General features: G+C 27.6%; 1 protein-coding gene across 4 annotated transcripts in view; it reads left to right on the forward strand.

Annotated features, from left to right (window-relative positions):
• Ms (Myosuppressin) overlaps positions 1-27,330 on the forward strand; it is a 377,051-nt gene that overhangs the window by 157,771 nt on the left and 191,950 nt on the right. Inside the window, exon 1 of one of the 4 annotated variants that reach the window (XM_067052340.1) lies at positions 3,504-3,528. The exons of the other annotated variants lie outside the window; for them this stretch is intronic. The gene's annotated coding sequence lies outside the window, so the exon portion shown is untranslated. Of the gene's footprint in view, positions 1-3,503; positions 3,529-27,330 lie in introns of those variants that run through there. 4 annotated transcript variants of the gene reach the window in all.

Raw genomic sequence — 27,330 nt, forward strand, 5'->3', positions numbered from 1 at the left:
TATTAAAATAATACTTTTTATTTACTGATAGATATTACAATCTGCCACACAGTTGTGGGCAATAGGTAATAGTAATGAATGATCACATTCGTACTAAAATAAAATAAAATAAGAATAAAAATAAATAAATAAATGAGAAAAAAATCGTTCTTAAAATATATACAAACAGAAGGATAAACAAAATGAACATAAACATAATGTGTATGAAAAGACAAATAAATAAAATAACATATAACCTCTAGTGACATTAACACTCTTATATATAATATTTACACAATCGACCTGAGGATCCCTGAACCCATTCTATCCCCCACGTGTGAGGGGTAAAGCAGAGCTCAAAAGATCCCAGCGCATCCCTTTCACCGCATCACTGAAATGGAACATATTAAGGTCGTAGTTGGAAAATGGAAATAAATGCATTTATGCCCTGTTTTGGAGAATGCAATTTATTTATTAATCACAATTTAGATTATATAACCTGAAATATTCATATTTATATATATTTTTTTAAATCCAGTTATAACGATTTTTATGGCACCTTGTCCATTGGTCGGACCCAATTTTAACGAGGCTAGTTATAACACCGATTTTGATGAAAAACGTATTCAGACTCGATCATGGTTTTTGATTAGGCTTAAAATGAGTTCATATATTTTTTTTGTTACGCAACCCTACTGAACAAAATATAATGTCGTATGTTAGCTTGTTGACCGCACCTAATTGTAGGATAAGATTGTCCGAGTGAAAGAGCCATACAAAAGAGTATAAAAATCTTAATTTAACTAAAAAAAAAAACACTAAACAGTAAATAACAAAAAATCTCTCAAAATAATTATTAGATAAATATTAGAAAAATGGTTTTTAATAAATTGTTTTTATATTGTTCAGAGTACTTTTTTAGATTTATATTTGATGAAGGAACACAAGTCATAATCCGGTTAGTGGCCGTGGGCTATAATCAACTAAATGGTATGGATGATTTTTTTTTATTCACATTTAATGGATAACTTCTCTAGAATATAATGTTGTTAATACTGAAAATACATATGCCTGAATAATGACTACTGCAGCTTGGAATATTATTAATATTATTTGGATGATAATAATATATTAATAATACTAACTGAGCCTGTAATGTTGTATCCATTGTACCAAGAGTTATATAGGTGAAGCCAAAGTACTTTAAGTAGATTAATTTTAGCAGTTATTATAAGTATAATATAATTACATATAGAAATTAATTATATTAACTAAACAAAATCATTAACGAAATAAAATATAATAAATATAAAATAAAAAATCTATAAATGTTGCAAATATTTGATAAAAATAATATTAATAGTAATGTTATATTATTAATTCTAATACAACACCTTTGGCTCTGAGATTAATTACAGATATAGTCACTAGATAGTAAAACATTTTATTTATTTATTTGTTGATATTTACAACTGTATAAAAAAATACAAGTAAATTTGATCGTAATGACATAATGATATGATACAAGATGTAGAGAAACTACCCAGTAGTAGAACTCTAAAAACAGTTTACAATATAAGGTCACGAGACCATCTTCTTTTCAGGCGCTTCGGAGGATTGCCAGGTTTGGAAGAGGAAGCAAGGTTAGAAACTAGTGGGTTTGAGTGGTTAGGGAGTTTATTATGTTAGGAATAATATCGGGTTCGGGCTAGATCGGTTACATAGGGAACATTTAGGTCAGTAAAAATTAAAACTAATATTTTATTATAAATTATGGAAAATTTGTTTTTTGGACTTAAAAAAAATTGTTTGCAATAACATAGCTATTTCAGATAATAAGATTTTAAGGAAATATAATATTCCGAATTTTTTTTTAATATCTTACTTATTTTACCTATATTAAGATACCCTGAATCCTCTGTCAATCTGCATACTGAATAATTTCTGATGAAACTATGGGTGCATGCATTGGCCGTTTCAGATAAATGGGAATGCTAATATTTAATAAATAAAAATTCCTTGGAATTTTTAGGTTATTGAGGGGCTATTTTGAGTGCATTTTATGCTATGATTGGAATAAATCACCAAATAGATAGCTTATCGGAGGCGAAAGTGTGAAATCTCATTACTGTCAAATCCATACTTTTCTAAAATAAAAAAAAATATCTAAAAATTGATTGTTTATCGTATCGGGGAGTTCTTTTATAAAATAGTGACACACAATTGAGCAAACATTAATAATTATTTTTTGTACGTAAAATAAATTAAAATAATAAAGTCATTCTACTGCTAAATGTTTTGGACTTTCGTGTTTTCACACTTTCGCTTACGTTATTTACTTTATGATGTTTCGATTAAATTTCATTTTAATTTTAAATTAAATTTCATTTTAATTTTAAATTAAATTTCATTTTAATTTTAAATTAAATTTCATTTTAATTTAATTTTCATTAATGTTCGCAACCTTCATTTTCAAAATATCTTATCTACATTTTTTATTTAATGTTAATTTTCGTGTGAATCTTGAAGGTTAATACATTTATTACCTATTGACAGTTTTAAGCTTTTTAAACAAAAAAACTGCTGTAACTACCAAAAATCAAACTTAAACATTCACTCAATAATTCAGTTGAAATTCAAAAAGGTAGGATATTTCGGATATTCACGAATTAACGTCGTGAAATCAAATCATCGAAAATTTAAAAATAATAATAAATTTTATAAACTGAAATAAAATTAATTTTTACAAATTGAACTAAAAAATATTTTTTATTAATTAAAATTAATTAATTTTTAAATATTATTTCTTCCCATACAAGCACGAGGCGAATTGTTACTAAGGAACACTTCTTCTAAACTGTAAATCTTAATTACTTGCCCTTAGTTCAAATTTATTTATTTTTTCAATTCTGGTATTACTAGTATTATTTCAAATATTGTTTATGGTTCTACAACACACCTGTTTGCCAAATACACTGCATTAAAATTAAACTTTTTATTCAACTCTAATTTATTAATTATTTGGTCTCTGAATACTGAAAAATTTCTATGCCATTAATTTTTATCAAAACCCAACATTCACTTGGAAATAAAACGATGTTCAATATCATCTCCTTTTTCTCTATATGTATTGCATTGAGTTGTGTCTAATTTTTACATCGAATTATTAAAAATATATTTCATGAAATATAATGAAAAATATGTATAATTTTTATTTTATTATGAATAAGAACCTAGTGAAGATTTTATATTTTTATTTTATTTTTTTTTTTTATTTGTCGAGGAACCGTTCTATGGAACCAATTCATTCAAGTTTCTCTTAGACGTTGATAAGAGCGCCTCTGAATCTTAGGTTTATTTTTATTTTATTTTTTATGGTAAGAGGATTTACAGCTCTAAAATTATGAAGCCCTTGACGATTATACCTAATTTCGAAAAGCGAGTCGACAGCCGCAAAGGGGTGGTGGGGGGCGTGGGGGCGGTTGGAGGGTATATAAGGCAGCCACCCCCGGCCGATCGTCCACACCAGTCTCCGTCGTCGTAACTGCTGTAAGTATATAAAGCATATATCGTCGAACTATATACGTACATTGTATAATAATATACATATAGAATTAATAACACAGGTATTATTTTAATTAATTATAAATAATTCATTACAACAAAGGATTTTATGTGGAGCTAGAAAATTATATTGGTATAGAAATAGGTGTGTAAACTATATATGTTTTTTTTTTAAATTAAAATATTTGAAATTTTGTAATTTGCTAGAAAAACAAATTTATTACTAAAATTCTTTTTAAAAATCTAAATGAACTAATAGAGCTTAGTATAGAAATTTTTTAGAGGTGTGAAGAATCTTCAAACACTATTGTTTATTTATTTTTAATTTTTTATATTATAACTAACATATAATTTATTGAAAAACGAAATTTATTACTGAAATTCTAGAAAAAATATATAAAAAATTCATTCAGCATTTATCTGAATATTTTAGATACAGATTTATTTGGTTTTGTTTATTTCTTATACATAAGTTCATAATTATTTATAAGAAATAATTACTAGAGTATACCGATTATTTTATATCTTTTATATCTATATTATATCTTTTTTCCTCTTGAATTACTCTCAAAATTTTTTTAAATATTAATATTTAGTTTCGTATCTTTATCCAGAAGGGAATTTTGTAATTATACTATTTTTTAGTACATGCAGGAGGATTTTTAAAACTGGTTTTAATATGAGGTAAAATAAATTTTATATTTTAATAATGTATGATACTGAAGTTTTTACTAATGAACTGCAATAATTATAAATTGAATCAGAGGGGCAATGTATATAACTTTTACATGCTTATTAAAGAGGAGAATATGAAAAAATAAAAAATAAGTAACTTGGTTATATTACTAAATAACTTAAATTACATATTTTTAGAAATATAATACAGTAATTTTTATCTACCTTCAAAAAGTATACTTTTATAATAAAAAAATAATGAAATGTTAACTTGTCATTGTGACATATAAAAATATGTATTATTAAGTTAGAAATTTCAAAAAAATAAAAATTGATAATGTACATGATTCAATTATTCTTATATTATAACTATTTACAAAAAAAGTAAATATATAGCATATTACATATGTTAATAAAAAATTATGGATTTATTAAGTTTCATAAACTAGAAAAAATGTATTTTAAATTTACTTAATTTCTTCTTAAAGTAATATTAAGTTATGTTTTCCAAATCATTCAAATTAAATTTTTATTCCAAAACTAAAAAGATATTGATTATAATTGAATTCATTATCAATATTAATGATTAAAACAAAATCTTAACATATACTAGATAATTTATTGTGTTTACAGATATAATATAGAAAAGTGCAAATGTACTGAAAATTTATGAAAACCATAAATTTTCAGTACATTATTTTTTTTTTTCTTTTTACTCTGAAATCTAACAAAGGAATACATTAAACAAGCAATTATTGTATCTACATCGCTCAAATTAAGTCCGACTCTTTACAAGTACCTCCTAAACTAAAAATAAAAGAAAAAATGTATACGGGAAGCCAATTTAATAATTAACTTACCCTTTGCTTTGGATTAAGGCAAATGTACTCCATTTGATTGCTTTTTAAGGAAAAATAAATTCTAATACTTAAATATTAATGAATTCATTAAATATTGAAGGAAACGTTATTAAATTAGTAATAATAATCTTACAGAAATGGCTCCTGCTTAATTGAATTGTACACGGCTCTAAAATATTAATAAATATTTGTTTAAAGCATAAAAACTTAAATATATATATAAACTCAAAATCCCTTTATAAATTTATCATTTATTTTATTTGTCATAAAGTTATTTTATTATAATAATTCTTACTGATTCTGCAGTTCCTGAAAGAAATTTTGTACATAAAATGTTTCAGGAGCATCACAAATAATTTTTGTTTTTTCGCTACCTATTTTTTTTTAAATAATTTTTTTTTAAGTACATCTATTTACTTTTTATAAATCACTACTTGTTTTTCCGGAATTATTTTAATTATGAATCTCTTAAGTAATCTACTCTTTCAAATGTACGTATACAATTAATTATAAAATTGATAAAATTACAACACCTTTTTAATTTAAAATCAATATTAAGATTATATTTTTTTTTCATATTTTATTTTACATATTCCAATTTAAATTGATCATTTAAATTATTTTTTTTCCAGGATTGTTAACTCAATAACTTACATAAACTGAGATTTGTGTATTTTTAATACACAGTATTAGCGTTTATTCCTAAAATTTTTAATTTGGGTGATTTTATTTCCTTCTTGTTACTTTTTGTTCTAACTTTAAAAAACAGAATTATATTCTCCGACTGATAAGTCAAAATAGTGTTTTGGGATCCTCAAGAAAAAGGGAATTGTCTAATCCCGGTTGGCCGTAATGTGCCAGTTTTCAGTTAGCACAATCTCTAATATCAGAAAATATATTGAAAATTAGATGTTTAAATGAAGTTTTTTTGTTGCTGTCAGTTAAGGTATTAATTGTTGCTAATTGATAAAATGTTACTTAACGAAGAATTCCCAGTATAACAATGTGAGCATTTGAAATGGATACAGTATATAAATAGATAATGGACCATTTATTAATTAAAAGATGGAATGTTTAGGGTTGCGGTCATAAAAAACAAATATAGTTTCCAGCTATTTATTATTGCCAGTTTCGATCTACACTGCAGTTGTTCGTCAGGGATGTTCTTATAGGCGGAGATGTACATATTAGTGTACATCATCTATGAAACATACATACATCTGTATCACAGATCTGCCGTACAAAATAGACCCCATTAAAAATATTAAAAAAGCGTAATAATAATAATAAAGTGAAGTTTTAATAAATTATAATTAAGTTCAAGCGTTAATAGAGGAAAATAAAACACATAAAATGTAAATGGTATTTAGGAAGACTGACTAAATATCTACAAAATTCAATTTTTGATTCGTTCCTGTATAAATAGCAACAGTGGGTATATAGAACATTAAGTTGAAAAATAGTTTCAATTTTCAGTCAAAAATTTACTAAACTTACAAAATTGTTGGTTGTGATTTTAGTACTCAATCAAATAAATTTCATTTCATTTTTATTATCTCTGCTAATTAACATTTTCGGAGATTAGGTGTGTGAAAATTCATATTATTTAATTTATAGTTTCTTCTTAAGTTACCAAGTAATTGTTTCGCAACTATCAACACATCACAAATATTTAATATTTTATCGTATTTTTTTTAATTTTATAATAATAATGCAATATTTCGTTTTTATACATATTTATTAGAGTTAATTGTTATTAGTCACAATCTATTCCAAAATAGATCGGCGATCATGCTTGAAAGCCCTAATTGTTTTTATCGGTATCAGCAACCGTTATCTTTACGGCTTCAACTTTGCTGTATGATACTGATTTATTCAAAGACTTAATCAACTCAAAATACTTCTTCTTATTTAATTTATTTATAATATAAACTGTATGAATGTATTTGCTTATAATATTATTTATTTTATGTATGTATATACTCCTATACAAGCTTATTTTAGAAACTAGCAGTCATATTTGAAAACATCTATTTCTATCGGAGAAATCGTTTAATGAGAGGTTTTTTTTTATAAATTTATAGGTTTTATAAATTAGTATATAAATTTATATTAATGTACTAGTTATATTAATCAATTATAATAAATTAAATATTTTTAGCCTTAACTTTTTTATTAATTTATTTCATATCACCAACATTTTGGCCAACCTAATCACTACCAAAGATAATTTTAATTTCCAAATTCACAGCCTCCCATACAATTAAAAAAATTGTGAACTATATTTAGTTATTTAAGTTTCCACCTATAACTGCTCACGGCAGACTCATGCCATCATCGATGACACCGCCTTCAGCGGACCCGGCAGCTTATCTTATAATGCCACACTGGCAATCCAAGATGTAACACACCTTTATATATACACTTATCTCTATGTATATAATTAATTTATTGTTTTAATTTTTCTAAGAGGTCAGGAAAAAAAAAAAAAAAAAAAAAACCTATAACTGCTGTCACCTACTTTCAAAAATGTTTTGTTAGTATGGGGTCTGATTTAAAAAAAATAATAATAATGAATGATATCGGAGACAAAATTTAAGTACTTTTATTAAATAAGACTTAGACATTAGGCTACAATAAATTTATGAAGTGTGTGTGAGATTATGAATTTGAAATTTGAGATACTGGTCAAGTTGTCCGAAATTTCGGTGATATGAAATAAATGATTAAAATGTTGGAGTTATAAGGATCTACTTTACTTTAACTGTTAAAATATCATGTTGAAGCCAATAGAAACGGAGCATAGCCACATAATTCATTATTTATTTATTCATTATCATAATTTGAAAAACTTTAGACAATTACAAGACCCACTAATACTTCAATGCTATAAGGTCCCAAGTACATATTTTAAAATTTGAATTTTTATTTTTAAAATTTTTTTTTTTAATTGAGATGGTTGTCGCCTGCAGGTATTTGTGCCGCAATAACTGCAACGTAACTATAATTCGCAAACTCTTTCTTAAAAGATTAGTTCCATTTAGTTGCAATGCGTATGAGTTAAGTATTTGTGCTTACATTTTTCGCTCCGTAATTAGAGCAAAAAAAGTGTAATAATCAGTAAAATGAATATAACGAATAATATTTTTGCAACGGACCGATTATTATTTATTTTACCATTAAATAATAGTTCAAATGAAATTAATTAGCTATTCTGAATTAGATGAAGAAAATCATTTATTTATTAAAAAGTCTCAAAGTTGTGTCACCTGTAGGCAGAGATGAACAAAAATTATCTATATTTAAAACTAATAGCTGAAATTACCATTGATACGACCCTTATTTATGAATGAAGTATTTATGAATAAATATCGTAACCATGACAATTTTAGGTATTAGTTTCAACTATAGTTAATCCTTTCCCAACTCTGCCTGTAACTGCAATAGACGCTGGAGGGTTAGGTATCTTTTGCATTAACTAAAAATATTGCACCGAGACAAACTTTAATTAATATTGGAATTAGCTTAAGAAATGACTCATATTTTTCACGGTTAACTGTAAAACTTTTATTTTCCTTAAAAAACCACTTACATTATAGATAAAAATGACTTAAATTACCTTTCATGCTTTAATGCTGTAAGTTTTTTTTAATTAATTTTAAAAAATACCCTATTCCAAATAAATTGTTAATGTACTCTATATAATTAAAAATCATTTGGGATTATTATTATATTTTTTCTTCTATCAACAACGTTTCAGACTAGAATCCTGTTGGTATAAAACAATTAAACTGAAGAATCTTTCTATCAAGTCAGTTTTCAATTATTGGTCCTACTGTTTTTCGTGTATTAATGAGTCAGTAAATAACATGTACTTGTCCATGAAGTTTACTCATCATTAATATGGAACAGGCTTGCATAATCCTAATTAAACGCCGGTTAAACTGCGAGGTACTTCTAATTAATAATTTATAATTATGATTCTGTATATTTATAATTATATATAATCTGTGAAGAAAATCAAGAAATAGTTTTATAGGAAGTATATTTTAAAGGAGGGAAAGACTCAGTATCAAGATTCAAATAAATAAGGTAACTGAGAAAAAATGTAGCAAAATAAATCAAGTAATTTTGTATATATTTATCTTCTCTGGATAAAATAATAATAATAAGATATTTATGAACTTTATAGGAAGTTTATTATAATTATGAAAGCGTATATTTATAATTATTCATAATCTGTGAGGAAAATTAAAAAACAGTTTTATATCAAGTATATTATAAAAAGAAGATCCATATCATTAAAGTAACCTAAAAAAAAAATTGCAAAATAAAAAAAGAAAGTTTGCATAAATTTATCTTCCCTGCTTTAAAAAAAAAAATAATCCTTTTACCACGTAATATTCCAAATCTGTTCATTTGACGAATTTTTAATTTTTTTTATTATATTTCAATTTAGATTCTAAATTAAAATGCATAATATAAAAAAATAATCTATTTCTATTAAAACGTTAAAGTAAAATTAGATAATTTCTCCTTTAACTTGAGCCGCTGGATCAAATATTGCTAGTTCACTGGGTAAAAATAAAAAATCAATAACTAACAGAATTATATTATTAATAGAACCAATGAAAACTGGATAAGTCGAACTTGAAGAGAGGTAGATTTTACTTTGAGTTATACAATTTAGAAAATTTGAAATATATAGGGGTTTTAAGTTAGTTATATGGTCTCTTATTCGAGTTAAGGAGTTCAATTTTATCTATAAATACTTTAAGGTTCTAAGTTTACTTCGAATATTGAATTTTTACTAAGATTTTAAATACTGACACTTAAATTAGGATTCTAAATTTAAATTTATAATTTTAAAAAATCTATTATTATTGAAAGTATTTGAAATTGGACAATTCCTCATTTAATTTGTATCGCGTGATCAAATATTGCATTTGTATAAATAAATGCACGACAATTTGGTAAAAGGTAAACAAATATATATATTTCGCAAAATTAGTTTAATTGGTCCGGTTAGTTTATTGTATTATAAAAATGGCAAAAATATATCAGTTTAATTTTTTTATCTTTATTTTTGTGAACTTTAATTGTTTTAGAAAATATAAAACAATAATGCTATTATAAAATCCCTTATAGCAAGTGTAATTGTTTAACGAATTATGAACTTTATAAGTTTATTTTTTGGATATAGCTCAACAGTTTTCTAAATCCAAAACAAAAAAATGAGTTTTATGAAAAACTGTTATTTTATTTATTATATATTTCAGCATAATATAGGTTTTATAATATTGAGATTTCAGAAGATTGCTTGAGCGATGTAACCGTGGATATGCAGTCGAATCTATCCCGGAACAAATCCCATCTACGTCCTTGTATATGAGTTGGGGTAAAAATATTTTTGTATCTCCTCCAGTGAATAAAAAATAAAGTATTTCTTTTCCATACTGAATCTTCCTTGCTTCATTTAAACATTTTTATTTATTTAACCGTTTTTCAAAAGGTATATTTAAATATTTCATGTTCCTAAGAAAAAAAATGAATTGTTCTTATTTTTCTGTAATTAGGAAATGATTTTACTAACATTTGTGATAGGTTTATCCTTATAAATCCGTTTTTTGTAACCATTACTGTTGAAGCTTTTCGGACATATGGTAATATTGATATTGAAATTTCCAACCATATTATTCGCTCAATATCTTCGCTTTCGAAGCAGTGTCCTTTGGAGTTAGTAGCACACTGACTTATACACTGAGCTACCACGTCTCCCTCTCTTTCTCCTCCCCTCTGACTGAAATATTAGACTTAAGACTACTAAAAACTATTTTTATTTTAAATTTGTGGCGATCTAATTCTATCTTTTAAATTTGTATATTTTAATTGTATATATTTTTTCATGAGTTTTTCATATTGATATTTTTATAGTATTAATTACTTAATTTTCTAATTCGCTTAATGTTGTAATTCAATATTTCCTATCTGCAATGTGTAAAGTGTAAATGAAAAGTTTTCATTAAAAAACAGATCTAATTACTTATCTGTAAATTTGAGCACTATTTTATTCGGGGAAGTTCTTTTACTATTTATAATAATAGTTTTAATTAAAGAATAATAACACAGTCAAGGGCAATAAGTATTAGTAATTTTAACAACTGTAAAAAAGAGAGAAAAAATAATAATAAATAAATTACAAACATAATATAAAAAAAATTCTTTTAAATAAAATCTGATTAAATAATATCAAAACGATTTATACCCAAGATAAAAAAAATTAAATTTAAGTAGCAATAAAATAAAACGCACATTCCTACAATTTTTTCATTCTGGCTTTGGATCTAAGTACTTTGTCACAGTCATGTGGAAAGGAAAGCAGGACTTCAAGTGATCCCAGCGCTTATCTCCCAGCCCCGTCACTAATATTGGAAGCCAGAGGGGACTGAGTGAGAGCTCTAGAGTTGGAGTAGTTCTAGAATAAATATTATTGACGCGGCGTGAAATATGCACTATTTTTTATGAATTCTAAATTTTTACTGTTATATTTAACATATGTCACTACACCACCAAGTTTTCGGGATTTTGCTCTATCTTTAGGTTTACATTATGTCCATATTTGCCAACACACTGCAGGTTTTAAGTAATTTATTAATATTTGATGTCATAATCCTTTACATAATTTAAGAGTATCCTTACTTCAAACTAAATTTAATTTAATCTAGATTAAGTGTCAAAGTTTGCAATCACAAATCGTTTATTAAAACTGTAAAAAATGTCATATGCAGACTTCAAACACGATAATTAATAATTAAATAAATATTCCAAACATCTAAAGTATAGTAAAAAGTAATAAAGTAACCTGTAGTAATGACAAATATTGTTTTATGCTTTATTATATTGGGAATTTTTATATTTGATATAAAAATTGAATTTTAAATAAAAATAAAAATTAAACACAAGTGGAAAGCAAACAGATGAATTTGTTTAAAGAGATTTTATTTCTCACTACCTTAACGTCTCGGCTGGCATACATGTAACTTTTCCTATAAAAAAGACTTCAATAACAAATAAGTTATCTTGTTAGAACATATCGCAGTAGAACAACTATACAGCTCGATAAACTTCTGAAAAAACGAAACAAAATGGATAAACAAAACTATAAATAAGGACTAATTGATAAGTGAACGTGGAATCGGCTGACCCACGCCCAATCCCATCTTTTTCTTTTAGCGGATTTCTGAAGTGAATTTTTTTAAAATAAAAAATATTGATAGATTGGGATTCAGCTCATGCCCATATCTCCCAGTGTTTCTTTTATTACATTATGTAAATAATCAGTTTTATTGTTGATGTACATTTATATATCTTTAAACTATTATATTTTATTTTTAACTGTTTTTCCCTAATTAAACTGTGTTCGGAGAACTGACTTTTGGCCTATTGGACTGGTTTGTTGTTTGTCTGAAGTTTAGGTCCAAAAGAGTATTCCACTTATTCTTACTAGAAATTTGCATCTCTTACGGAATTTTCCCTCTTGAATTTATACTGATAATAAATAAAGTACAGTGTATTCTCGATGGTCTGAACTTCTAATTAAATAAAGTATTAAGATAAAAGGTGTAAAAAAATTCAACAGTATGAATTTACAAAAATATTTTTATTCGTTTAATTTTTTTTGGAAATTTGACAGTTTGAAATTCTAAAAAATTAATCTTTTTTAAAGAATTTTTTTTTCTTCAGGTGCTATAAGTCTTATATCACTAGCCATATTTTTGGTGGCTACTTTTGTTTTCTTTTACGTTCTCAGTAATGATTAAATTAAATTTGTTAAAATTATAAGATTGTTCATTTATGAGTGAAAAAAAATTACAAATAATTTTTTTTTTAATTATTTATTTTATGTAATTTACAACTGTACAAAATAATACAATAGGTAAATATGTAGCATGTTTCATATACACTTGAAAATCTTGGGAAGGAACCACCCATCGGTGGTACTTCAAACATTAATTTAAATTAGAAGGTCCCGCGGCCATCTTCTTTTCAGACGCCTCGGAGGATTATCAGGGATTGTTAAGGATGAAAGATTAAGAATTAATGGGTTAGGATGATTAAGGAGCTTGGAATAAAAAGACGCATATCTGTTTTGGGTCAAATCTGCAACGAATGGGATGTTAAGGTCTTTGTGAATGAGTTTATTTGTGACGTAATAAGGAGCATCAAGGATTTTACGTAGGATTTTGCATTGTAACGATTGGATGCGGAAAGAATTTGATGGTTTGGTTGAGCCCCAGAGCTCAATTCCATATGTCCAAATTGGTCTGATTATCATAGTATAAATAAAAATTAAAAACACATTGTATGGATTTATTTGTAAACGTGATTAAAAAAAGAAGAGTTTAAATAAAATAATTTTTATCCTATTTAAGTTTCAATACAATCTTTATTTCTTTAAAAATCCAACGTTTCTGTCAATTCGGCCATCCTCAAGGAAATCCAAAATACCAAGGGCCATTCCATCCTTGAGGGCGGCCGAAACGTTGGACTTGTAAGGAAATAAAAATTGTTTTGAGACTTAAATTGGATAAAATTAATTGTATTTAAACAATAATAACCAATCTCAAGAAAGTAAAAAGATTATATGTATAAAAAAAAAATGAGTGTACCAATAAAATTTGTATTATACTCGTACATATTTATACTAATAATTAAATTAGTCTTAAATAATCGAATGATTTATATGATAGATTCTATTTCTAAACAAATGTATTTGGAACAATTTCATAGGAATTAGCCGATATCAAATCTGTGTAAAAATGTCTACTTTAGATTTCCATGGTGATTACAATAAATTGCTTATAAATCGGGGAGTTAAAAATATCTTTTACTCATGAACACTATCATTTGAAAAAAAAAAATGTTATTATCATTATGCCTGCTGAGTTTTCTGCAAAAAAAATAAATAATAAAAAATGACTTTTTTTTATACGCCAGTACGGATTACCGAGTTAACACTGTTACTCATTTTTGTAATAATTAGTAAAAGTTATTAAATTGATAAATTTCTAGGACAGGTCGTTAAATATTTATTACTTATATCATAGTGTACAACAAAATTCATATAATACATCGATAATTATTATTAGATGACAAATACGTCATGATGACTATTGGATGAGATCAAAGGCTACCAAGAGACAGTGAGCACTAATTTAGCTTGTAATTTTGCACCAGTTCAATTCAACTCCCTTCCACTCACGCTACTAATCCACGAATTATTTCTCTCCCGTTATTTTCCATCTCCCGAAATCCCCATATTGTGGGCGAATGCAAATTAGGGAGCTTATTGTATGATTCCGTGTCACGAAGTCGGGGCTAACTCGATTGTTACTGATACGTAAAAAAAGTTCATTAGCCGAAAATCAGCGACTAATTGAAAAAAAAAAAGAATTTTTAAAAGGTTCGCTTGAAAAAAAAAACCTATCTATTCAGCCTTGTCATTTTTTACTGTTACAGAACTGAATTTATAAAATTTAATTGAATGATTAAGAACTCGGAATAATACATTTTAATACAAAAAAGTTGGGTTTATAGTTGACTTTGAATTATATATATGAGAAAATGATGGGAAGCGGTCTGTGAAGCACAGAAATAAGTAAAAACTTATTTATTAGTGCCAACGTTTCAGCAAAAATTTCAGGCTTCATCAGGGCTATGATCAAAAACCAGATAACAAAACATAAGGAGGAAGTTGCTCTAACCCGCTTGAGAATAGGTCATACTCTCCTCACGCACTCTCACCTGATCAGAAAACTACCACCTCCAACGTGCAAATATTGTCAGTCCATTCTTACGATTAGACATATTTTTGAAGAATGTACTCACTATTTGCAAACAATAACCAGAACAAGACTGACCCCAAATTTATCAGAAGCTCTCACAGATGAGGAAGCTAAAATTACATTAATGTTTGAATTTTTAAAAGCACATTTTTATTTTTTATTATTATTTTTTTTACTTTTATCATGCCATAGGCGTTGATGACCAGAGGGTTTTGCGCCTTTAAGCAACAATAAACAACAACAACAAACATAAGAAGGTTACAGATAATTTATCTAGGTACAAAATAGTGTTAAGGAAAATTCATAATAATAATATTCTTTATTTATTCTGAAATTGATTCCGTACAATAATATACAGGCGTCAAAATTAGGTTTAAGAGCCTTAGAGTAAAATAAAAAATAAAAATGTAATTATAAAACTTCACAAAATATAATAAAATAATGAATTTGAAAAAATAAAAATGAACAACCATAATTAGTAGAATATATAAAATAAGAATAGAACAAATAAAATAAAAACATATGTCATTTCATAAAACATAATATGACTAACACTTTTGATAATAAATAAGAAGAAAATAATAATAAAAAATCAAATAAAATTAAACTAAAAATAATAAATGAAAAGGTACAATTTCTGTTAATACACCTATTTACAAGTATGAACGAAAATCTGAAATATAAAAAGCAGAAAATATATAACCTTATTTGAAACTTTCTAAAAGGAAAGATCTACCAAAGGCATAGTTATTATGAGAATACTGAAACTTTATATAATTATATACAGGAAAAATAATAATATAAAAATTAAGAATGACAAAAGAAAATAATATAGACATAATAATAAATTACATGATTGGTCAGTATTTAAAATTGAAGTAATATAAAAATAAATAAAAACGTTTATGTGATTAATTAAATATGTAAGTGGAATATCAAAATTAAAAAAATATATAAAAAAGTTGTATAAGCTAAGTATAGTTAGTAACATAATTAACATTAATCAATAAAATTAAAATATATATATTAAAAAAAAAACTTTAATTCTAAATTCAATTTGGAAACATATGACCTTAACCATATGACCAAAGAGTTAAAGATAGAAAATATATATGTATTTTTATTATAATCAAAATATCCAAATTATTTTCCACTAGAAAAATGGTTTTAAGTATTAAGAACTATAAATAATGACAATTAGTATATTTCGTTTTCGCCAAACTGATTATTCTTAGTGGATAATAAGTAGTGGAGATTGTCTTTTATTTTAATAGTCTTTTTAAACAATTTAATTAGTTATGACAATATATATTTTCAATCAAACAATTTTTATATTTTCATTTCTAAATCCGTAACTGTTAATTATATAACGGATAATGAGGAGATGGTGATCAAGTATGACGTAATGGTTCAGCTAAAAATGGAGTTTCAGTTATGAAGAAAAACAAGACAAAGTTTAATCATTCCATTACTTTTTTAATTTGCTTTGATTATATAATAAAATTCTGTCATAATTTATATTACATGTCACATCAAGCGATATCATTAAAGATTTTGAGATATTTTTTTTTAAACTAGTGATATCTTTTGATCTGTCAAGGGTTAATAGCTTTTACTAGACTCTTGGTAGTTAATGTCCATAGAGGTCTTAATTTGAATGATTACGTAGTTAATTTCAGTGTTATTTTTATTATTATTTATTACTAGGTGTTATTTTTTGAAATTAGTTTAAAATTAGGGACGCTGTTATTGATGAAGAAAGGGGTGGGAGTAGGAGTGTTGAGGTTGGGACGTGTTCCATGTAGGCGCCCCCTTGTTGATTTACTAGTCTTCTCATTGTTTCTGTTTGCCTTATTAAGAAGGTTCGCATATTAAGCTCTCTGCTAAGATAACCTTTCCCAGTTTGCTTAAGGTGACTATATCGCAAGTCAGAAGTAAAAACCAAAATTAAGACCCGTTTTAAATTTTACTGTTTAAGGTTATGAGTCAAACCTTTGAATGTTTCAGTTTTACAATTATTGGTTTGGTTTTTTTAATTTCAAATGAATTTAAACTATTTCGGGTAGGTGCTAAGCTGTACACATCCCGTAGTGGGGAGCATCTAACTGTGATTGCCATTGAATTGGTTTCTTGCCATGCTCCTGGTCTGGCATGGAATTTTCCTCTCCTTTTGTACCATTGGTCGACCATTCCTCAGCACGACATACTTGTTCGTCCTGGACGTCTTCTACCGTTATAGGTATAGTCCATAATCTTCAATGGATCATGGTGTCTCACCACTCTGTCGATATTAATACGAGGTTAAGTACACCTAATAGTTGGGAAAGTCTGTTGCTGGTGCTTGAGGCCAAGGTCTCAGCAACATGAGAACTGCGGACGCCCCTTAGAATCTGGCCTGGGGTGGACTTTTTTCATTTCGTGGCGGTCCAACGAAATGAAAGACTTTACCCCCACTATGGTTAGAATAAGTTGGTCTTACTTCTAGATAATCTCTCTCCACCTCCGTATCACAGAAATGAAGTGGTCATAAAAAAAAAGAAAAAAAAAAAAAGAAAATCACATGAATATAAATTTAGCAAATGAAAATTATTAAATATTAAACATATTTCATGATGTTTGTCTTCGTAGGAGTAATAGTTTGCATAAAATTTGCTAAAATAAATTGATTTATAGTTGTTCGAACAAATTTTGCCAAATTTATATTCATATGTGATTATCATAAAAACTACTACTCCTACGAAGATAAGTGTCATAAACTCCTTTATAATAAGTTAAATTTCCTTTGTTTTGAATGTTAGCAGACATATGTACGCCTTATGAATCTAGAGATATAGTTTTTCAAAAATCCAACATTTTGTACAAACAACTATAAATTAACATTTTGTGACTTATTTTGTCAAATTTCATGTAAACTATTACTCCTACGAAGATAAACATCATAAACTACTTTATAGCTCATTAAACTACCTTTGATTTGAGTGCTAATAGACATCTGTACGTCAAATGGTGTTTGAGATATAAATTTTTCAAAATAAATTCTCTAACTACTGATCTTTTAGTACGTCCCATACTTTTTAATGAAATGTTGCTTTTCAAAAAGCTATATCTCGAAAACTATTTAACGTAAATAACTCTATTAGGACTCATATTTTAGCAAATTTACTTTTCTTTAAACGTTCTCTTCAGTTTTCTTGTGTTGTTCCTACTTTTTAAGATATAGAGCTCCAAATGAAAAATTAGTTTTTTTTATTACTTTGAAACAGCCGCAATTTTTTATTCCCCCTACCTATACTTGGCAGACTCATCAATTTTGACTATTAATTATACATAGTTTTCATTGAAGTAATCAAAAATTGGGGTGAGATAACTGCCTTTTGTTCTCCTCTTGGGCTCTTGTACTAAACGCAACGTCTTCTGTGGCCGAGCCTTTATTCTTTATATTAGATAAGACTACGACAATTGATTTATAAGTTAAGAATTGTTTATATTTTATGTTTTTTTTTTCAAACTGGCAAAACCTTTGATTTTTGAAAAATAAAGAAAAAACTGCAGTTCTTTTTTGTTAAATGACTGAATCTAATTTATTTATATTTTATCTGTTTGAATATGTTGAATCCTTAGTAATTAATGTTTTCCCTTTATAATTATAAAGGGAAAACATTAATTGTTAGATATGAAGCACTTACTACGTTTATTCAATTTCCAAACTAATGGCAGTTCTAACTAAGACTGAAGTTACTCAAATGTTTATGTAACTGTATAATTTGATTCCTCGACCCTGTGCCGTTTTAATCGACCTATTTCCAAATTTTGGTCTATATAATTTGGTTTAAATCACATTAACGGCGATTCGTTCATCAAACTCATTTTCCTATGTCGTTACCTAGATTGAATAATAAACAAATAATTACTTTATTGTATATTTTATTGGCCCTGTGTCATTTCTACTAATGGGATGTGTCTGCATTGGGAGCGAAGAAAACATCTTTAATTCTCTATTTTAAAAATTGACTTTTTTCATTTTTCTTTGTTTTTAGATTTCTTGTTGCTTAAGTTATTAGCCAGTCAATAACTCGATCTGAGGAATCAAAAGAATTAACTCAAAGAAGTTAATTCCTTTAAAATTCATTAAGTGGAGTTAGAGTCATAAAGGTGCTAACTACCGGTGCACTTACTCTAATGGAGTTCTTAAGTAATTATTTTTGTGATTGTAATGAGCCATTGACAGTTTAACTGTAAATAACGACTCCATATTTGTCTCTTTGGGAAAAATATATATCAATAATTATTTTTTATAAATTAGCTTAAATACAGAATTAGCATTATCAAACATTCAGTTAATGATAAGTATTTTTCTGGCTTTTGAGAATTAGTTATTAATAAAATAAATTTGTTGAGGCGACTTTTTTGTTCTCAAAGTCTCGCCCTAGAAGAAAAAAATATACATATTTTTTTAAAGATGTTTCTCAACTAGTAATTAAATATTAACATGTAATAATAATTATTTTTATTGTTATAAAGATAAAAATAGAGTAAATATCGAGAAAAAAAAAACAGACAAAAAGTACTTTTGGTAAGTTTTGTTTATATGTATAATGTTGTTTTTAATTGACTTTCAGAAAACGGATTTTCAATTGCTGTAGTACTTTTTGTATTTTTTTCTTAAGTTATCATATTTTATGTTTTATTTCATATATGTACTAATGTAGCTTTGTTTGCATTGGTGGGCCGTGTTGAAGTTATCGCTGTGATGATATTATCGTGTTTTTGAAAAAAAAAAATCGAATTGCAAAATAAAAATTCTTTGTTTCTGTTACTACAGAACTTCGTATTTCAGGGTTCCTCGTGGTAGATATAAAGAATATAAATCTTGTTCTTGCAAGAATACAACTGTTTAACGAAAAATAGCCAGTCATAATGTAATCGGAAATGATCGGGTGGCCGCACCATTTCCCGTTTGAATCGAATGTTTCTTTTTTTTCCCTTCTTAGTTATTAATAATATTCTGTAATATTTTTTAGTTATCCATTGTTAATTATTAGTAACAATGAGAACTTTGATCGGGTTGGTGGTCTCACCTTTTCCTGTTTGAATCGAATGTTTCTTTCTTTTCTTTTTTTTTTTCCTTCTTAGTTATTTATAATATTCTGATATTTTTTTTATTTATCCATTGTTAATTATTAGTAACAATGAGAACTTTGATCGGGTCGGTGGCCGCACCATTTCCCGTTTGGATCGAATGTTTCTTTTTTTTCCTGCTTAGTTATTAATTATTAAAAATTATAACATTAGTTCATACATATATAATACATGAAATAAAAAACCTTTTTTCCTACCCCTGATTAAAAAAGAATTAGTGCTACATTATATTACATGAAATGGATCATGTATACTTCTATATATAATAAATAAAACTTTTTTTTCCATAACCTCTTTTATTATAGTAATCGTATTATACATACATGTTACAGGGATGATATATTTATATCATAGAAGTCAAATATTGCATCGGATTGCCTTGTAGCAAAAACATGTCATCATCAACCATCAAGAATGTAAAAAAAAAAAGTTTTTTTTTTTTCCTTATTCTCATTTATTATTAAATTCATACAGTACATAAATAATGGAAGTAATAAATGTATACTAGTATATTATAGCCTTGGATTGCCTTGTGGCATTGTAAGGTTAGTTGCAGGTTCCTATTAAGGTAGTTAATCATGTAGTGTGGATTATTGAAATTTTCCGCTGGTTAAATAAAGGTTGCAGCAGACCTTCAACCCATCAAATAATTTAATGTATCGTCGGCCTATATACTCCGCCACAGTGAGTTGAAGCTCTGCTCGGATGACACTGTTCTTGGCCATCTGGAACGTGGTTTCTCGGACGACTTGGAAGCTCTGCAGTCTGTTCAGTGTGGTTTTGTAGAGGTTTCTTATAAGTGGGGAACCACGAAGCAAAGTTGGTCGGATTATGGATTTATAGATTTGAAGCTTCAGGTGAAGTGAGAGTTGCGGTGATGTAAGCAAGTGATGCAGTCTATAGGATTTGAGGCGGGCTAACTTGAGTCTCTCTTGGCATGATTGGAGAAAGTAATTAAGAAAGTAATGGTCTAGAGTCACACCAAGGTAAAGGACAGAGATGGAGAATTTCCAGCTCTGTTCATCAACTTCGAATCTCCAAGGCAAGCAGCTCTTTTTGCCTTTTTGGAAATACCTGACTATAGCATCAGTTTTAGCCGGGTTCATCCTTATTCCATATTTCTTCAGTGCAGCTACGATGGTGGAGGAAGCTTCCTGGGCAAGGGCGAGAGCCCGTTTAGGTCTGGCGCTAGGGGCATAAACTCCAATGTCATCCGCATAGGCTGCAACCACTGCTTCCTCATACTACAATGACACAATCAGCACAGTGAAGACGACGAAGAGCAGGTGTCCCAGCACTGAGCCTTGTGGTACTCCGCAGGTGGTAGGAACTGGAGGCGATAGTTCTTCACTAACACGCACAACAAACGATCTGCCACTTCTGATCAGTTGAAAAAAAACTTTTTTTTTTTTTTTATCTTTTTTTTATACCCTCCTGTAAAGATTTTAGTGGGTATTAGGTACGTACATATAGGAGGTATGCTATATGTATAGCTGGGTGTGAAGGATACCGAAAAAAACCCTATTTAGTTGCTGCCTTATATCAAGTTTGAAACATTTACTTAAAACGGGAAGAGGCGACTTAAAAATATTTAAAAAGTATCTAAATTTGAAAAAAAAATGTCATGAATTTAATTTTAAATATTTACATTTAAGTTGGAAGAAATTTGCCTTTTTTCTAGTATATTTATAAATTATTTACATTTACCATTTTTAGTTAAGTCAACTTTATTTAAGTAGTGTGGCACCATGTTTTCTCTAATGACAAATAAATAATATTTTGTTTGTTCTAAAAGTCTTACCGTTTTAATTAATTTTAGTCTTTGCAATTTAATTGAAGAATACTTTTAACGTTCACCTCCAAACATGTTCGATTCCAGTATTCTAGAATGAGGCAGTTGTTTAGGGACGTAGCTTTCCAGGCACCGGCGATATGAAAATAAACACCGTGTGTATTCGCTGTTCACAACAGATATTTTTCTACCTTTTTCAGTCCGATGCCAGGAGCAGGAACGAGTGCGACAAAATATCAGGTGTTGGGACCGTTGTTTCCTGAAAATAGGTATTTCTAAACATTCCAAAAATATATATACATATGAAAAATATGAAAAATTTTAATAATAATTATTAATGACAAAAAATCCTAGGGTATTTTTCGTACTAATTAAGTGTTAAATTTGTTTTGGTTATAGAATCATCTTTTTGATGAATCGAATTATATTTTGGTTATTACAACTATTTCGTTTTATTTACTTTAAACTTATTGAAGACGGCTAGAGTTATTTTTTTTTTAAATTTTAAAGTAAATTTGAACCAGTAAATTGAGCGCTGAAATCGAGTTTTGTTCCTGACACCTATCTACTGAGAATGACAGCAAATCAAAAAATTGATGAATTTGATGTAGAACTGATAAGACTTGGAGGAAATGCTGTTGAGATTAACTTTTGCCAATTTTAAATATAAAAGGGTAGTTATCCTTCCGAAGTTTGGTTATCCTTATAGGTTTTTCTGAAAAATATATCTATATACAATGTTACATAAATATATAAATTAAATGATGAAGAAATAAGAATAGGAGACAATAAAAAAATGATAGTAATAAACAAATTTTGTATTAAAATAAAATAATATCTTAAACACAATAGTATATTCTAGTAGTTTAGAATCCACCTACGAAAACGAGCTGATGTGTTTCATGTTCATCTGTTCTGGAATAATAATTATCCTCTCCTATTAGGACTAAGCTCCGGTTGAAACAGAACTTAATTTTTACTATTATTTACCTACATATCAAATATATAGTAAGGGGGATATATATTGGGATTTTGAAATTTTCCTAATTTGAATTTTTGAAGGTTATTCAAAACGATTTAATGGTTCTCCGACTCCAATTAAGAAAGTGTCGCAAAATGGTTTGCATGTATGAACATTGTGAACAACCTAATCAAAAACGAAAATTCCTACACAACTGAAATGACATATTTAAAACATATATATGTTTTAAAAAAAAATCTTTTTCGCTAAAGTCTAAGGAAGTAGATATGTATAAGAGAGTTTATAATTTTTTATGATTTTCTCGAATGCTTGTTTTTAACAATTTTGATGTCTTGTTCCCATGGATATAGCCTGACGGAGCCTAAGTGTCGAATTTTTATAATGGTTTCCTTTAAAGTAATAGTACAAGAGCCGGGAAGAAAAAAGGCAGTTATCTCACCCCAATTTTGGATTAATTTAATGAAAACTACGTATAATTACTAGTCAAAACTGACGAGTTTGCTAAGTATAGGTAGGAGGAAAAATGACGACTTTTCCAAAACCTTAAAAAACATTATTTTTTCATTAAGAGCTCTATATCTTAAAAACTACCAACAACACTAGAAAATCTAAAAGAACATTATTTAAAGAAGAGTAAATTTGCCGAAATATTACCGCTCATAGAGCTATTTATTTTCTATGGTTCTCGAGGTATAGCTTTTTAAAAACCACATTTCTTAAAAATCTACTGAAAGATTAGTAGTTAATTAATTTATTTTGAGAAATCTATATCTCAGTAACTATGTGACGTATATATGCCTACTAGCACTCAAATTAAAGCTAGTTTAACGTACTATAAAGTTGTAGTATGACCTTTACCTTCGTACCTAAAATAAATTGATTTATAGTTGTTCGGACAATAAGTTTGAGTTTTGAAGAACTTTATTTCAGAAATCATAGGACTTACGGATTTCTGTCAGCACTCAAATTAAAGCTAGTTAAATTTACTATAATATAGTTTAATACCCTTTATATTTTTAATTTTTTAGGTTGATTTATTTATTAGTTCTTCTGGTAAGCGATTGAACAGATATGTTATCATATAGTTTAAGGTACGTTTACCAAATTTATTGCTATAGGGTGTTTCGACTAGACTAGTACATAGACTGGAGACGCCCGAGAACGCCCTATTTCTTCTGATAAAACATAATTTAAACCAGAAAATTATTTGTATTTTTTTAATTTTAGCCTTCTAGGGTAGCAACTGAACGGTATGTTACGGACGCTTCTCGTCAGATTTTTTTAATTTTTGGGTTAGTATTACTACATTAGGGGGTGACGGTAGCAGCGTGGTAACGCCCCTGTCTGCCAACCCATAGATTGCGAGTTCGAACCCGGCCCTACCCGGGATTTTTTAAGCATAAAATTATGCAATACTAACTCACAATATCCGGCATTTGTGAGGCCCGTCAGCCAATGGGTGGCGCTCACAAAAATAGGCGTGGGAGTGACGGACCCACCCTATTTCTTAAGTACATCGCGCGAGGCCTTGGACCTCCACGGTCTGTCGCGCCAATAAAAAAAAAAATTACTACATTAATTTTGAAATAGTTAATAGTTTTCGAACGGCTTGAATTTGTACAAAAAACAGCGACACTTATTAATTATAGAACAGAAATAGTGATGTCTAGGTTTTAAGGTTTGATGCCTTCCGATGCCCCTTATTCTTCATCATCAATTTATGTATCTAATCAAAATAATTTCTAGCCTTGCCACTAGCCACTACTGGCCGAGGCACTATTTTGATTAAAGCAGAGCGGGTTCGTGCCGTTTCAACGATTTGATCACTTAAGGACCGCAAGCTCATTACTGAGCGCTAGCAGCCGAGCGCTGTGAAACATTATCGCCGACGGTCACAAAGTACTGTCGTTAGCGGGGCCCTTGTTATTGTCGTAATTGTAGTTGCAGTTGTCATATCTGCTCTCTATGTCTATTTGTTTCCAACACTCCAATCTTGATTGTATGCTGATGGCTCTCTACTGCAACCATAGGACTAGGAAAGTATCTCCAGGGAAGGGAATGGGGAATCTGGCTTACCCCTTCTCTTCTCCTCATCCAAGAACATTATACTACAAGAGAAAGGAAGAAAAAAAGGCAGTTATTTCATCCCAATTTTTTATTACTTTAATGAAAACTACTTATAATTTCTAGTCAAAATTGATGAGTCTGATGAGTATAGTTAAGAGGAATAAAAAAATTCGCCTACTTCAAAACATTAAAAAAAAAATTAAATTTTCATCCGGAGCTCTTCATATCTTTATAATTATCTACAACACTACAACACTACTCCTACAAAGATAAACCTCATAAACTAGTTTATATTGCATTTAACTACTTTTAATTTGAGTTTTGGCAGACATCAGTACGTCTAATGATTCCAGAGATATGGTTTTTTTCATAATTAATTACAAAAATACTAATTTTTCATTATCTTGGTATGAAATGTTGCTTAACATTAAAACTTAAAAAAATTGTTAAAAAACTTATCTCGGGAACTATTGAACGTAAATAGCTCTACTAGGGCTCATATTTTAGCAAATGAATATGTTTTCTAGCGTTGTAGGTATTTTTAAAGAAATAGAGCTCCGAAAGAAAAATATTTCTTTTATTTTGAGCATTTTGAAACAGCTGCTATTTCTTATTCACCCTAATAATAAACAGACTCGTCAATTTTAACTGGCATTTATACATAATTTTCATTAAAATAATCAAAATTGGCCTGAAATATGTGACTTTTTTCCAACTGGCTCTTGTATTATAGTACACTATAGTAGGGGTATTCATGATCATTAGTTTAACATGTTAAAACGTGTTAAATGGAGAAATATTTCCTTCTTTTACCATGTTAAAACGATATAACATGTAACGGCTGAGAGTCTGTTACTAGGTCTGTTAAGTGGAGAATGACGTCACGAAACAGACCAGCTAAGCTTGTCACCGTTTTATTTGTTATCATGGTAGTTTGTATGTTTTTTTTTTCTCTTTTTTTTTACTTTTTAAGAAAGATAATCTAGTAGCCAAACTTTCACACTTCTATTTTCACTTACTTTACGTATGTTTTAATAAATTGCTCTGATGAAAACTTGAAAGTAAACAATAACATGAAGTTTTGGAAGGAAAGGTTACTAAACAAGCTGCTTCAGGAAATCCGCTAGGAGCTCTTATGCATTTACCAATAGGGCTGCTCACATTGCTATACTTATAAAATTTAACATGGTAAAACATTTTACATTTAACACAATATCATGGATACCCCTAGTATAGTATAGTACTATAGAAATGGTTATGGAGCTTAAGATGAAGTACTAGCAATGAGAGGTTATAAAATGCTGCTTTTATGTACCGTTTTCACAGGATGAGATACATCCTTGCTGTTGGTATCATTCCGTTTATGGAGTATTTTTTAAAAAGTTTTTTCAAATTAAAATAGTCAACGAGAAGTTGAAGTATCTACAAAAAAACAAGACCTAATTCCTTTCTTCTTCTTTAGTTCTGTAAAACCTGTTAAATCTTGACATTGATGTGCTTAACAGTTAGAAAAAAATTAAATTAATTTTTGGGAAAATCTAAGTAGATAATAAGTGATTATCGCATTCTTGAAGCTTAGGGAGCATGAAACATTTAGCTGACAAGAAATATTAAAACCTATTTAAAACAGTTGTGATTAATTTTTTTCAGGATCTAACATTTGGAAAGATTGAAATATTGAGTTTTTATTAGATAAAGTTATTAACAATGACAGTAATTTTATAAACTTTAAATTTAACTTTGATTCCGGATCAGGTTTCAAGAAATATTTTTAAAAAGGAAGGATTATTGTGAAATTAAAAAATGTACATCTTATTTTTTAATAAATTAAACGAAATTAACATAAGTAGAATTTTATAAAAAATTGTTTAACATACTAATAATTTTCTCACCATGATAAATTATAAGAATAATTTACCACACCAAAATTTACTTATATATTGTAAAGTTATATAATGTTAATTATAACATTGAAAAATTCTGAATTCGGAACCAGCTAAATATCAATTGTTATATAATTAAATAAACACATACATAGTTTATACTAAAATGTATAAATAACTAAAGAAAACAAATTATAATAAAATTGAAATTTGCCATAGAAGCAAATAAACTAATAATATCCAAAAAAAAAAAGGTTTAGAACGAGTTTTATGTATAATAATAAATAAATAAAAATTATAGTCATATATGTATGATTAAAAAATTTTCTTCAAAATAAAAGTGCTAAATATAGATTGTTATGTATTATATAAAAGAAATAAATATGATTTTATTTTTTTCCTGAAAATAAATTATGCTTACACAATGACTCTATTTTAGCTTATTTATTATTTTTTATAGTAATTTTTAGATACCCTTCTATTTCTGAAACCCTAATAATTTATTTATATACCACAATAATATATTATATTTCTATTTAAAAAA

This window comes from Halyomorpha halys, unplaced genomic scaffold, assembly GCF_000696795.3.
Source record: "Halyomorpha halys isolate HHAL.00 unplaced genomic scaffold, Hhal_1.1 Scaffold155.1, whole genome shotgun sequence".
NCBI lineage: Eukaryota > Metazoa > Arthropoda > Insecta > Hemiptera > Pentatomidae > Halyomorpha > Halyomorpha halys.